Source organism: Cydia splendana, chromosome 15 (assembly GCF_910591565.1).
Source record: "Cydia splendana chromosome 15, ilCydSple1.2, whole genome shotgun sequence".
In the NCBI taxonomy this organism is placed as follows: Eukaryota; Metazoa; Arthropoda; class Insecta; order Lepidoptera; family Tortricidae; genus Cydia; species Cydia splendana.
The window spans coordinates 12,131,766-12,148,448 of NC_085974.1; the positions used below are offsets into that span (position 1 = coordinate 12,131,766).

General features: G+C 34.9%; 1 protein-coding gene across 1 annotated transcript in view; it reads left to right on the forward strand.

The window, feature by feature from the left end:
- Nucleotides 1-482: 482 nt before the first annotated feature.
- The window catches only part of LOC134797670 (estradiol 17-beta-dehydrogenase 11-like), a 59,124-nt gene continuing 42,923 nt past the window's right edge, over nt 483-16,683 (forward strand). Inside the window, exon 1 of the mRNA XM_063770013.1 lies at nt 483-704. The gene's annotated coding sequence lies outside the window, so the exon portion shown is untranslated. The remainder of the gene's footprint in view (nt 705-16,683) is intronic.

Consider the following 16,683-nt stretch of genomic DNA (forward strand, 5'->3'; position numbering starts at 1 on the left):
AATGTTATAAATTATTTGTTATGTATAGGTAATTTGGCAAATAAATATGATTATTATTTTTTACGTAGTTAAAAGTTACGGTTTAGATTATCTGAAAATAATCACTTTATTTATAAAAAATATAATATTTTTTAAAGACCTATCGAAACGTGCCCGGCGTGCCAGAGGGTCATATTTAATATGTTAAGTAATTTATAACGTACAAAAAAATATACATACTTATCTTATTATTCGCGATAAACATTCTACATGTGCAAGGTCTTTGCGTGCATGACAATGTTCAACTTTTTTACGCGTAGGTAGATACAGCGAAGTACCTCCGCGTGCAAATCGCGCGTGTTGTGCGTACGCCACATAGGTACCCTCTATTTGCCCAGACGTCATACCGCGATAAAATTCTCACCCTTTACGCCAATATTGTTATCGAGGTTAGGGTAGTCACCCCATGTCTGGCGGCAAGGTCGTCTGCAGTGGGTCCCCGTGCGCGCGCAACGTCCGTCGCCGCTTGTACGCTCAGTCGATCAGAGTCGCGCGTCGAACCGAGACACACCGGCGTGCGCTCGCAAAGGCCTAAAATCCAAAGGTATTATAGTACCGACCGTGTTCGTTACCTTGAAGGTATTCAAGCCATCGAGCAACGACTTAGTGAGAAGTGAGTGAACAGCTGACTGCCGGCTGCCGAATTGTGTGTGATTGGAGATTTGGTGAGTTTTCATTTAAAGGATGCATTGGCAAATGTTTAGGTTAGGTAGCCGTGTATAATGTTTTCGCATAGTTCACGAGGGTTTGAAAGTATTTCAAGGCGATCGTGGTTCTCGCCGGTCTCACATTGAATTAACCGTTCTATGTACCTGAGCCTGGAGGTTTTATAAGATTGAAGGAAAAGTGTTTATGTTGCTTAAATACAGAAATATTGGAAATAAAATTTTCGCGCCTAGCCAACGTAAGTAAAAAAGCGAAATTTTAAATAAGTATTAATGTTTTAATCAACTTCTGCGAGGATAAAGGGAAATATTTATTATAAAAATATTTCTTATTCTGTTTAAAATACAATATCTGGGAGACTGAGCTTTGCTCGGAAAACATAAAAAACTCTATAATGCGCGTTTTCCCAGAGATAAGACCTAGCTAGATCGATTTATCGCCCCCGAAAACCCCCATATAGCAAATTTCATCGAAATCGTTAGAGCCGTTTCCGAGATCCCCGAAATATAAACAAGAATTTGCTCGTTTAAAGGTATTAGATAGATAAAGTAAAATTAAGTAGGTACGTATTATTTAAACCTTAATTTAAGTACATACAATAATAATATTAAAAATACGGTCGAATACCTCTTTTTTTTGAACTCGGTTAAAAATAATAGTATGCATCTATTTAATCACAAGTCACAAACTTTTGCACCTAACCAAATCTCATACCTATGTTACGAGGATGGATGACCAATACCCGTAAGATTTGAATACATATAGGTACCCTACCTACACCTAAAATAAATACAAATCGCAAGTAACTCAATAAACTGGGATGGGATAAATTTGGAAAGATTAAAAATATTACCAACATGGGCATTAGACGGCCAACTTATAAAAACGAGAGACGTGAAGGTCAGAAAAGTCTTAGAGACTCAAGATACTTAACTATTTTTCATTAAGTAAAATGTTACCGTATTGCGGTCAAGTTTGTCAAATGTTCCGAATCAAACTAGGTTAAGTATACATATTTTTAAATTTGATCTGACGAATATGAAGATATGTTTATAAGATATGTTTGTTAGGTGCCTCTTAAAATTAAAAGACAAGTGAACAACTATCGATTTTTGTTAGATACTTAATAGATATATAGAGGTATAGTTAGGTACTTAATATATACCTTACCTATGGCAGATAGTACATTTCTATTAAGAAAATTATTTACCTATTTACCTTAAAATAAAATTGCGAAAATATCTCGTGGTAACTCTTTGTATTTAATTCAGAAATTAGTTCCATCAGCACAATGAATAGAGCATACGGAAGGAAACTATTATAAATGCTGCTATATACATTGGTTGTTCATGTTATGTAAACGTGAAAAACTATACCTACTCACCGTCTACGTGCTCGCTCAATCTGTATTAATGTTCTAGAAGGTTTTAATGATATTAATCAAGATTTGCAATATAAACAATTGAAAAAATATGCACATAGTGCGATAAGTGAACGTATGTGTTCTATGTCATGTCATCGAATCAAACAAGACAAGTGTTATTGTAGGTACTAGGTCAAGTTCACGAAGTCAGTGCTGATTCTAGATATGACTAAGATTAAGACTTGTTATAATTTAACTTGTTTGCAACTTTGTCAGCATGAATTAAACCACGTTATGTAGCTACGTAAACGAAAGTAGGTAATTTTAATCCACGAAAAATATAAAATTTGCACGTTAACGCGGTAATCTCATGAAAATCTACACACCCGCAAATGTCAGCTCAGTTTAATCTATCTGATTCTGGATACGAGTAAGAGCTTTTTCACATTGTCCGATCCATCGGACTCGGATCGATCGGATCGATATCGGATGTAGGATCCTACATACACAATGTCGGGCCGCGGGGTGAGGGTGAGGGCCTTCCGCGAACCACATTCGACGTGTTGCCTCTCTGTGGCACTTGAAAATTCGTACGTAAGTGTGACAGGGATTCAACACGTCGAACGTGGTTCGCGGTAAGCCCTCTGGGGCGCGGTCCCTGGTTGAGCGGCACATATTATACGCACAATAACAAAAGTTATCGGCCCTCAGCTAACGCAGGGTCTCCTGTCTGAAATTATTGGAAGTGTTTATCCGATATCGAATATCGGATGGCCCCTTTGAAAAAGACAGATGTCAGAGAATACCCTGTGGCATGAAGTCGGTCATTTTTGGGTTAACTTTTTTATTTTGTCATGCAGATTTCTTAAATGAATAAATAAATACAGAAAAACATATGTTATAATCAGTGATCGGAATAGGCAGAGTATATTTACCTACACTTGGTAGAACATAGATAAAAAGTGGAGACTTCCTTACGACAACATTTTTTTGCGGGACTAAAGTCCCGGGAACTTACCGAATAATTAATATTGTTCTGGATAGTACAAAAAACAATGCAAACTGCTTCAATACAATAAATAGGCATAAAATAAAACAACCAATATATAAACGGATTCTTCTATATTTATTTTTAATAAACTCTCTTTATGTACAAAGTTATTATTATTTTATTAAGTCTAAATATAAATAACATTGCAACTCAATTCACAAATACAAAATTATTATATTGATTTAAACTAACACCATTTTCACACATACCTATTATTAAATGAAAACGGGACTTAATCGCGTAACACTTATATTTAATATTTGGCCCAAGGTTTCGGATGTCACGTTACGTCCGTAGTCAGAGGCATACGGGTAGGGATTTGTGTCAACATTTTCTAGCTATACGAGTTTTTGGAACTACCCGCACTTGATTTCCATTAGTTACTTTTATGCTAGGGTAAGTGCTACGCGATTAAGTCCCATTTTCATTTAATTTACAAAATTGTTTGTCGTCACTATCAGAATCACATTCATAATCATAACATTCATTCATTTCAGTACTATTATTATTCTCCTGGAGATGATTGAAATATATTACTATATTTTTTCCATATTTTCAATTTTCAGTCTATTTCTTTTCACGCTTAAAATCCATTTGTATGTAGAAAATGACCGTTCAACGTCTACAGATGTGAGTGGTGCAAAATTATAATTCAAATCATCATCTGCGTGTATATCCTTTGAACAATTCTCTCACTTTTTTCTCTAACTATGTCATAGTCAGGATTGCGTTCTATAACTTTCTCTAATTTATTTTCTATTATTTCGTTCGATGACCAGTTCAAAACACATCTAACGTTGTCAATAATATCAAAATATTCTGCTAGCGATAATTTAGACTCTTGTAATTTTGTAAGTGCTACTTGAATTATTCTATAGTTTTCGTGAATAAAAATAACAATGGAAAGTACAATTAACATAGTAGATAGTAATACTGTTATTACTATCTTTTTCACTTAAACACAGCTTGTATTGGCGTAAAAGAGACGGACAAGTTTGAAATAATATAAATACAATAATGTTATATTATCACTCGTAAACTAGTACAAACTTGTAGTGTTGTGGTTGCAATTTAATTTTACTTACATTGGGGATACATTATGAGATTTTATTTATTTAACTGATTTTTTAATCCGGGAAGTCCCGGAAAAAAATGTTATCGCAAGGAAGTCTCCACTTCATGACTTTGTTCTACCAAGTGTAGGTAAATATACTCTGCCTATTCCGATCACTGGTTATAATTTTTTTTTTCGATATCTATCTGTGCCATGTTTATCAAAAGCTTGTAACTTGTAATACAAGTTGAAGTCCCTTCTTGACAGCTTTTGTTAGAAAGGGACTTCCACTTGTACTACAAGTTACAAGCTTTTGATAAACAGGGCACAGATATCGGATCGGACAATGTGAAAACGCTCTAAGGTAAATTACGTCATTTATTAGCAACTATTGGGCATTAGCGTGGCAAGCACTGTAACCTTTACCTCGCAAACATAATCATATAATAATATCTGTATTAATATACATTTTACAACGTTTTCGATACTACCTTCCATGTTATAAAATCGTAGCTTAATTAAGTAACTTATTTCAATACTTACGTTGACAAACTAGTTATACTTGAACAAAATATTATTCTCAACTAACGTCTAGTTTATACTGGTATAGACTAAAACATAGTAAAACTTGTATACGGGTAAGTTCACTAAACTTTTATAACTTTCGCAACATGGTCGCATTCAAATTTATATAACTCGTTTAGTATCCAAGATGAACTTGAGACTTCTGTTCACAAAGGTTAATGGAAAATAAATATTTCTTTATATGTACTTAGGAATACGACAAAATATTAGCGCTGTCTGGTGGCTTCAAAAGTATATAGGAGCGATCGCTGGTGTATTAAAAATCATTTACAAAACTTAAATGTTTTTTTTGGAGATACGAGTAATTGGGAAATTCTATTCGTGTGTACAACCACAGTCCCAAGTCTCAACCTATGTGACGTGAGCAACTATAAGGTAGGAGGTAAGGTGTGAGGAAGGAGACGGCTCGTCTCTGTTTCCTTATGGGTAAAATGGTACTCAGTTGTATATAAAAAACTTAAAAAAGCACTGTTATTTAGTCACTCATCTACCTACTAATAATGAAGACGATTCTGACAAGCCACTCAGTAATGCTGAATTTCTACTTAATCAAACATCAGGAACTACTTAGTTCAAATCATGCTTACAAGATTTAACCTTCGAATAAAAAAAGGAACAAACATCAAACGTTAAATAAAGGCATGACAAACGAAATAACCTCAATACCTTCATTTAAGCTAAAGCTTCGGTCGCCCGGTACCTACGCACTTACATTGAATTCATATTAAATTGTCGATTGTTATCATTATCAAACAATAGCCGGCTATCGAAGTATAGTTTTGTAGCTGTTGGTTGTGTTACCGGCCATTTTATTTCGCTACAGAATATTTCGCTTCAACTAACATGCTTATTAGTTACAACACTGAATTCTCAGTAAATAATAGGTTCTTTTGCTTTGCATATTCCAACATTTGAAGTTAATTATACAGCTAAGCCCTCATACTTTAGCGGGGCCTTGGGTTTGGTCATTATAACAGGTCATAATATTCGTCAGTAAAGTGGTGATTTTAGAAGAGGTTGTGTAATCTAAATATACGTGACTTTGACGTTGCCTTGACTGTTTAGCGTCGTAAGTGGATGTATTATAAAATTTATTAATAACCTGCTAGCCTCTGCTGACTAGTGCTAGGTTGCCTATTCAAATAAATTCTTTCAATATTCTTTTATTAGCTGTAATAATTAAGTATAAGTAGATAAGTTGAATTTAACAACAACATTACTGTAGCAATGTATTTACTTCCACTTTTGAAAGGAAACTACTCTTAAAATACTTTTTTCGGATTTTAATTGATGTCAATGATCTACCTGTAAACTTAATCTTCCTGTTAACATCAAAAGATGAGCTCTGGTTTGAATTCCAGCTCATACTAATGTGTTTCTTTAAACTTACATTTATTGCTACCTACGAAATATCATTTATTTCCGGCGAAGAAAAATCTTGAGGTAAGACCGGACTAAATCCAAAAATAAATTATGCCCCCTCTAGGTTGAAAGATCAGATGGCAGTTGTTTCACATAAAAGGTGACTGACTTAACTAAGTGTACTTAGGATTAGGTTGCCAAAAGCGAACCCTGAGTTCTTTTACTTTTTTAGGTGTGGATGTATATCAGAATTAACTACAAAATTACAAATGTCTCTAAACTAACAACACAAAAACTAGTCACATAATTCGCCCCGTGCCCTTCCAGATTCAAAAGAGCCCAACACGCTCGCCGCGTTGCCACGTTGAACCGCGTTGGACAACCTTTGTATAAGGAAAATAATATCAAAATTAACGATTGAAAAACGAAAAACATGACGAAAAAATTAAAAACGTTTGTCAAATGGAAAATTGAATAAACAGGAAAAAATTTAGCGTACCATACCACGTGATGGCGATAAAAATAAATGTTTACGTTACAGTTTTCCTTTGCGACTTAATGCAGGTAGGCAACAAAGTAGCAGCTAAGGTCATAAGTGTCATAACCATAAATCTACAGACTACGCAGTCTATTGATGAAATGGAATCGATTGAGTTAGAGCCTGCGCGGGCGCAGGTATCGAGCGTCCTTCCGTCGTTCGCGTGCGCGTTGGGAAACGCAAGAGAAGGCCGCCCGGTCCGCTGATCGATCTTCTTGCACCGCAATAGAAATGCACACGTTAAAACTTTTATTCCATTGACAGATGGCTGATTATTGCTTGCCCGGTGGTAATATTTGTTGTGTTTTAAAGCGACTGTTTCGGAAATGCTTGCTCGTTAAATTCCTTAACTCGTAAAATTAGGAAAAGGATTAGGAATGTGCGCAGATCGGTCTTCTTGTATGATTATCGTTAAGGGTGCGTTCGCTTTAATGCGGTACATTTTTCATCTTAGTACTGGCTGGCCACCGTATTTTAAAAAGTTTCTTTTGAAACCATGATAAAATGTAAATGCGAGAGAATCATCGTACATTATTACCAATTATATCTTCATTGTTCTGAAGCTGCCCATTGTATTGAATTGTAAATATAAAGCTGTGACGCCTGGAAGGATCAGAGTCCAACTTTAATAAGTCCAATTATTTGGTGTAGGTACCTACTACAATTTAAAAACCAGTCTTCTAGTACATTATATTTTCTCTAATGACTGCCTGAGATAACGGAATAAGAAGCTAATTACTCCCATTATCTATCATCTCATCAATTTAACCCGAGATTGTAACACTTATGTTGTCTATAATAAACTGTCTTATTAGAGCTCAAAATGTAGGTTCTATGCGTGACTACAATTCCTGTATTTTTTTATCCATGTAATTAGCGTGTTATCGCGTTAAGCGTTAACCAAACCTTTGGACACGCGAGATTTCCGTGTTTAACAGGCGATTATTAAGGCTGAATAAGAAGAATATTTTATGGATATTCTTTAGTTTAAGAGGAAAGGGGACGGCCGTTTCTCCATACAAACGTCATTCCTATTTTCCTCTCTGAATATTGACATTATGAAATATTTTTTTAAGTAATTTGATGTATATTAATATTAACCATATTAGCTATGCCACGTTTGAGTCGTTTCGATTTATTGATTACCTAAAAATTAGGAGCGAAAAAAAAATCATAACTCGAATATTTTCAAGCCAAATCGTTTGAAATTCATAGTTTAGCATAACAATGATAGGCAAAACCCATTTCAATAAAAAAAAACTGTAAAATTTGGAATTCGGTTTGTACCACTTTTCCATAGAAACAATTAACGATTTAAAAAAAAACGCACCCGTGACGGATATATCTACTATGCCAAAAAATCTCAAATAATTCGTAGTATAACTATCTGCGAGGATATTACGGTTTGTTTTGCGGTTTTTGAAATAAATAGATTTTCTGTCCCTGCTCCATACATTTTTTTTCGAAAAAAAAAACATAACTATCGTCATCGTGTCTGTTAGTAATCAAAACAAATATTATTCATCTTCATATGATTATAAACAGGGGTCGGACTTTTAGAGTAGGTAATTTTCAATATACGAGGTGCGGTCCAAATATTTCTGGCTGGAATGATTTGGCCGTTTAAAAAAAAAGAAAAGAATATGTCATATTTATCCTGTTCTTTTGGATATAGTTTTTGGGTTTCTATTGTTTGCGGGTTTTATTTCACGGCGATTAGAACAACAGGAAGTGTAAACTTTTTTTTAAGCTTACATCGAAGTGAACGAAAAGCGTGCTCTCAGGAAGTATTGGATGCATATAAAAAGAATGGAAATAGTTTTCTGAAGTCCGTTGTTACTGGGGACGAAACAATGGTTTTGTACTATGATGAATCGAAGGAGTGGCATCGTCATGGTGAACAGCGGCCTCGGAAGGCGAAGGTAACGCAATCCACTAAAAAGACCATGGCTACCATGTTCTGGGATTGTCAAGGAATATTAGTAGTAGTAGTAGTTAGTAATCACTTTATTGTACACAACACAGGTTTACATAATATTTACAGAAATAAAGGTACAAAGGCGAACTTATCCCTGTAAGGTATCTCAATTTCAATTTCAATGTTTATTTGCAACCAAGAAGGTACAGTGGGCACATGCAACTTAATGCTAGGTAGGCACATACATAACTACTAGGACCCGGATAGGGCTTAGCAAAATAAGGTTTTAAATTTTTCATAACACTCTTTATGCCAAATCGTCCCAAATTCAAAAGTTACCATAATAATGCTGAGCAAAACCTATTTCAATCAAAAAATATTAAAAATAACAACTTTGGTTTCTATGTCAATAAGAGCCGAATTTCAGCCCACAGTGGGCCGGTCGGTTCCGTGGGAATCTGCCGCATCCTACACCGGAACAGGCCATGCAACAGAAAACTGTGTCGCCGAAGTGATTTTTATTTAGCTTTCAAATTTTTATTACTGTACCTATAAGTACAGTCAGCAGCAGAAGTTGGTTAGCTGGCGAGGTGTTCAAAATGATCTTGACACATCTTTATTTTTAAGAGAATAAGAGCGTGTCAAAGTAATTTTGAACACCTCGCCCGCTTAGCTAATTCTGCTGCTGACTGTATGCTAGTTTGTAAGATATACACATGTATCTATGGGCCTTAGTTGCATGGAAATAAATGTTTTTTAAATATTTAATTTTATTTAAGATCGACATCGACAACCTATTATTGGGTGCGCCAAAGTTCATATAAAATTGCAAATTCGATTATTGAAACTCCGAAAATGATCTCATACATTTTTACATCCTAATTTGATCATTATACATTTTCATTTTAAATTATACTCATTGGAACTTCGAATTTATTATATTCATAATGTCATTCTACATAAATATCTCTTTTACCTAAATTTATTATTACTCGACATATCGATTTCGACATATTTGATTTTATTTATGGCAGCATGCACCTGCAATAGTAAATTCTAAATAAGAAAAAAAAGACAAAAATAAACAGAAATGTAGGTCAAGTCAGGTTAAAATCCTGCCAGAAAGGTGGGTTAGGTTAGAACTGCGACCCTCACAGAACCGAAATGCTGCCAGAAACGTGGGTTAGGTTAGGTTAGAACTGCGACCCTCACAGAACCGAAATGCTGCCAGACACGTGGGTTAGGTTAGGTTAGAACTGCGAGCCTCACAGAACCAAAATGCTGCCAGAATGGTGGGTTAGGTTAGGTTAGAACTGCGACCCTCACAGAACCGAAATGCTGCCAGAAAGGTGGGTTAGGTTAGGTTAGAACTGCGACCCTCACAGAAGCGAAATGCTGCCAGAATGGTGGGTTAGGTTAGGTTAGAACTGCGACCCTCACAGAACCGAAATGCTGCCAGAAAGGTGGGTTAGGTTAGGTTAGAACTGCGAACCTCACAGAACCGAAATCCTGTGACCCTCACAGTGAGCGAGCGTAGTGAGAGCAAATGCTCCCGGCTTAGTCTTCGAGAAATTCTTACAAATAACATTATGGGCACAGATACATTCTCAGTGACAACATTATGAGTAAAAAAAAAAACGGAAAACTTATCGTTATGATGAATAATGTAGGTAGTAGTACAAAAAACTATTAAAACAATATATGAGAAACAATTTTCGGAGAAGTGATGATTATGACTGCAAAGCGGTATTATTAGAAATATTCGAATAATAAATTGTATATGAGCCAATGTGGACCCCCTATTATTCTATCTATTAGTAATTTCTAAATTAGCGGGTTAATTTCTTTCCCATGGTAATTTCCGCAAACTAACCATCGAAATCGTAAATTACGAAAACTTGATAGCACTGGCATAAAACACAGCTCAGGCAAAAAACGTGGTCCAGCAGGTGAAAGCAGGAGAGAAAGTTGTGACAGAGACGGAAGATCTGCCCAAATTGCCGGACAACGGTATTTGGCTAAATGATGCCGGCGCGATAACCATTTCTTTCAACGCACGAACATAAAGAAACGGAACGAGTTTTCGCCATTGACATTTTGATTGACACTACTGTAATAAACAGAAAATCGTTGGTGCACATTCGACATGCAAGGTTCAAAAGTAAATGCGAATGAACGCCATGCCATGTTGATACGGATGCGGATGTTATTACATTTTAACTGCAGTAACAGATTTCCGTTGATGACCTTTTTAAGACTCATAAATTGCTCAGTGAAACTTTACTGTGTCTACACAATGTAAACGCGCTAGCTATACCTATTAAGTACCCCGTTTTAGCAAAGTATTAAAAAAATATTTTACCTACTTAACCTACCTACCTAACCGAAAAACGAACATGCGATACAAATAGGGTTGCCAGATCGAAAGGCGCTATTATCGGGAAAAAATATCAATTTTTCGAGATTTTGGGACTTAAGTCGGGAACAAAAACATTCAAATTAAAGTATTAAAAACAACGATATTTTACATTATTGGCACTACGTCAGCTGCTCTGTCCATAGACGTTTTTAAATAAAAATAGTATTAATTATTTGAGATCTTGAACATACAAAAAAATGTCTTCTCATTATCTACATATATGTATTATCAACGCGGGTCGCTCGCTCGCTCGACGACAGTTCGGAACTTGAAATTATTGTTTTATAACGTGAAGCTGTTTTTCGGGACATTTTTCACTTTGTCGGGAATCGGGAACACATGCTAAAAATCGGGAGAATCCCGCCAAATCCCGACCATCTGGCAACCCTAGATACAAATGATACAATTAACTTCTCTTACCCTAGCAATAGCCACTTCTCAGGGCGTTTGATTTAATATGTGCATCAAGTATGGTGCATACTTGTGCAAAAGAAACGCGCTTACTTATGGCCATTTTGATGGAATATGCAATATTCCTAGGAATTTACTAATTCTAAAAATCTATATAACTAGGTTTAATTCGCGGGAAAAATTTGCGGAATATTAACGCATTTGCAGATGGTGAAAAATCGTTTATAATTTTATGACAGAGAAAAAATAGAGATGCCCCGAATAGTGAATTTGGCCGAATAACGAATATCGAATATTCGGCCCCTCTCTCGGCCGAATACTGAATATTCGGATGACATGCAAACATTTTGAGTCACAATTATTATGAAAACTGCTTGCCAACAAAGCACAACGTTTGCTAAGATGTATTTTTATGTTGAACAGAATTAATGAATGTAGTTAGAGTTAATCAAATCAGACCAAATGATAAAATTTTTAAATATTAAATATACCTAGTTTTTGGTTGTTTTTCTTTTTAGGTAGGTGCAGGCAACATTCGGCCGAATACCGAATATTCGGCAAAGTGGCCGAATAGGCCGAATACCAAATAGTTGCCGACTATTAGTGGCATCTCTAGAAAAAATCATTATCAATGAATCTTAATGAATTTTTCCCCCTTTTGACAATTGACGACGACTGAATTTTGTCCCCCTATTGACAGTATTGACTATTAGCGATGACGTCCGTCATACAGATAGATTTCAGAGTGATAATGTGATCGATCGGCACCGGCGCAGGCGCTCATCAAACACCACCGATACGTCAATTTTTCTCTGTTTACTCGAACATTGCCGCCACGGCCTTCGATTATTTGCTATATTCAAATTTATTTTAGGCCATTCCGTAAATGGTCAACTGCACATAATGTTTAAATACATAAAAAACGGGGATTTCCTAAGTATACCTAAATTACTCAGTGAATACCTGAATACATTTACTGTCTGTAATATTTACATTTAAATCATTCTGAAATCATTTGCCTTTTCCTTCATGAATTAAAATTGTTTCTTTTATATTATTCCTATTCATATTATATTATTTTCCTATGTATCTTAATATAATCATATATTAAAAAACTATTTACAAAAAAAATTAAACCGACTTCAAAAAGGATGAAATAAAATATTATCCTTTTTTATGTCTATGCGTTACCAACTGATGTTTGAAGTCAGTCAAACAAGTCAAACCTGAACCAGCAACCCTTCAACCGCCATTCCCCGACCCCTTAATCCCTGACCCCTTAACTCCTAACCCTAACCCTCGATCAGTAGCCTTACCACCTTACCACGAGTTTGACATTGATATATTCGCTAGCATGTGTGTAACTTAATTCTTATGCATCTCGCTCGTACTAACCTTAGTGTGAGCGAGATGCATAAAAAGTTACATTTAGATGCATAAGACGTTAGCGAATATGCAATGTCAAACTCGTGGTAAGGCTACAGTTGCAGTACATCAAATTGGTGGTTTTCGGAAGCAAATGCTCGAGTTACTTTAGAAAACCCCGAAATTACTTAACACGTGCCTTTAAAAATTGAGGAGTTCCCTCAATTCCTCATGGATTCCATCATCAGACCAGAACCAAAAATAATACGGAAACAATTTGGAGGTAACTTCTTTCAAACAAAAAAAGAATTACTGAAATCGGATCACAGGTGCCAGAGTAATCGCTGAACATACTTACATAAAAAAAAATCATCAATTTATCATCAAAATAATCATCATCATCAGGTCTACTTCATCAAATTGGTGATATTCGGGAGAAAATGCTCGAGTTGCTTAAGAAAACGCCCAAAACACCATGCATGTGCCTTTAAAAATTGAGGAGTTCCCTCAATTCCTCATGGATCCCAACATCAGAACAGAACCAAATTAAAATGGGACCAACTCGGAGGTAGCTCCTTTCAAACAAAAAAAGATTACTGAAATCGGACTACAGATGTCGGAGTAATCGGTGAACGTACATAGAAAAAAAAAATAGCCACAACCGAATACAGAACCTCCTCCTTCTATGAAATTGAAGTCGGTTAAAAAAAAAAGCCACAACCGAATACAGAACCTCCTCCTTCTATGAAATTAAAGTCGGTTAAAAATACCATTGAACATAAATTAACAGGTAAACTTGGAGTTTAATTGCTTCAATCTCAATCCGAGACGTGTTGACCTCGGCATATAATTAGTAACCTACAGGTTAAATTACATACTATTAGAATATACTTCTGATCATATGTGACGTCCCACGGTCAAAGGTACCTTATGGCGGGTATGGAGTTATGCATACCCCAGTAATCTACAATAAATAACCTATCGATAACACAAAAGATCAACCTTCTAGGTTGCGTAGTTACAGAGATATGATTTTTTGAAAATAATGTTGTGAAATGAGCAACTTTACGATAGAGAAGTTTTAAGTTTAGCCGCCTAAAAAACTATGTTCCTGAAGTAAGTTACATAGTTGACTACAAATAATAATACCTTATATATCTGAGATTAAAAAAATATTGCGACTTGTTCTGTAATGCAAATAGAAACTTTTGATATCGACTGATTTATGTGTATACTAACCAATCTGTTGAAAATAAAGTTTTATTTCATTTTCACGATTGATTGCAATGAGCTCTCAAGATTTAAATTTTATCTATTAGAAAACGACACTGACAGACAGTTTAAGCAAAAAACAATACCGATTTAGAGGTGAAAATGTATTTTCTGACTTTTTCATATAAAATCACAAAATTGAATATTTTTACTTTTAATGTGACACACAATCAATTTTTCTGAGCACATATGAAAGAAATTCTGTCATTCAAATGAAATAAATCCTAAAACCCCAACTAAATACTATATTTAACCCCTTATGCCACTTTAAACTTACATAACAATAACAGTATTTGCTCCATACATTTACGAAAAGGTACCTTATGGAAATAAATCTAATAATACATCACTACAAAATATCAATCATATTATAGTTTATCTTTTATGAATAGAAAATATTAATTTACATTAAACTGCCCCCAATTTAATTAGTTCTTCGTCATAATAATCTTAAAAAAGACCAATAATTTGTATGTAATGAAAAGGTACCTTGTGGTCAAGTTACATGATGAGGCATGATGATGATGGAACAGTTAGGATAAACTAATAATATTTTGGGGTTAAGATGGTATAAATCGTCTATTTCTTATCAATAATATATTTCGGTTGCTATTGAAGATAAGCGGCATTGAGGTTCAATGACCTCAGATATTCCATAAGGTAATGCGTCGGGTATTGGCATTTTTCAGCAAACCAATGGCTGATTTACTGCATGCGACCAAACCAAATGAAGATTATTCTAGTTAAGAAAGACTTGACGAGAGTAACTTTGGTATAATAGCAGTCTACTTGGATTTGTGATGTCGGTCTATGTACGGTTATAATATTTGCGAGGCGCCCCAACCAGAACTGAAATTATCAAATTAGTTTTGCAGAATGCTAATACAGTTCTCTACCAAACTTCTTTTCCCGTATTGACTAGTTTTTTTGGGAATTTTCAATCTTTTTTCCATAAGGTACCTTTTCTACTAAACTCTGAGACGACATTACTAGGCTTATAACTAACTTATAACAAAAATAAAAACAGGTAAACAAACGTTACGCATTAAGGTTTCAGATCACACAATAAAAAAAAATTGAGCATTTTTTCACCTCTTTACAAAACATTTAATATCTCCGAAACTAGAAACCCTCATAAGGTACCTTTTCCCGTGGAACGTCACATATTATAGTGTTGTAGGTTAGTATGTTCCTAAACATACACATTTTTAAATACCTAGTTTTATTGATTTTATTAGAAGGTAACTAAATATTCTCAAAGTTAAATTTAATATGTTTTTGAGTTGGTAACTTTGTTTTTTAGGTAGTTATTTATTGGGTAGTTCACTAACAGAACACGATGGCATATTTCACCTTTTCATTATTTTCATTTAGGAGAAAATCACGTAAAAAAATGAAAGTAAAGGTAACGAAAAGGTTATTAATTTACTGTATGAAGTAAAATTGCCGCATATGATAAATTAATAACGGCTCGTTCAACATGTCTGCCTTGCCAATGATACAGTGCCTTATAGAAGACAATAGTAGATTGTTAACCAAGGGTTGAAAGGCACCCATTTCTGTCGAGGTAGTTTGGCGCTCGAACGCAGTGAGAGCGCCAATAGTCCGAGACAGAAACGGTGCCTTTCACGCGAGTTAAACACTCTACTTTTCATATCGAATGCGAGGAAACCAAACAAGACAAGGCAATTTCGCAAAATCAGTAATTGAAGTACATAACAAACCTACGGCCATGATTTTTTCCTTAGGACTTACTTGCAATCGGAGACTTTACATGCGTGAAGATTAATCACCCCTAACGAAAATCATTTAGATTGCAATATTTACGAAAACACACATTTTTTTACAAACTACAACAATTTTAAAATAATTTGTTCATTATAGTATGAAAATCAGCGGGATTGCCTCGTACTTTTTTAATTTTATACTTTTTCGTTCTAAAAGCCGCAACAGACTACCGGACCGCACCGCGACCATGGTGCGCCGCACCACGTCATAATATAATAAAAGTATTTTTAATATTAAATAACAATTTAATTAATAATATAAGAAACTTTTATCTTGTATTTTATTTTATTTTAATGAATATAGTTCTAAATAACTTTAAAGACCAATTTAATATCGTACAAACGTTTAACTGTGGCTGTATAAGATTCTGCCTTTGCTCATTTACGCAAGCGTAAGGTTTAAAAAAATATTTTTGGTGTATTCCTTTTGGTTCCCGCTTTATGAAATCGAGTAAATAGAATTCAACGAAAGAAATCAAGAATAATTTGTTTTTAACAAATTACTTACATCATTTTTTATAAAAAAAGGATCAACGTGGGATTTGTAAAATTAAAGAATTACCAATTGTTCCAGACGAGGAAATAAAGACACTATTTTTCCATTTTGTTTCCACCCAGTTGTTCATGGGACGGGGACGCATAGGAGTACACCACTTTTCTGCGCTAGAGCATAAACGTATCACTTTCTGCGCACCTTTTAGAACAACAACGACCCACTTTCAGAGCATGAGATATGAAAAACAAATAGCAATGCGCGGTACCTGTGCAATTTCCGATCTATGAGGCAATGGTGGTTTTGTTGGTACAATACAACTGTTATATATTTTTTGTTTTAGTGCAATAAAACAACGTG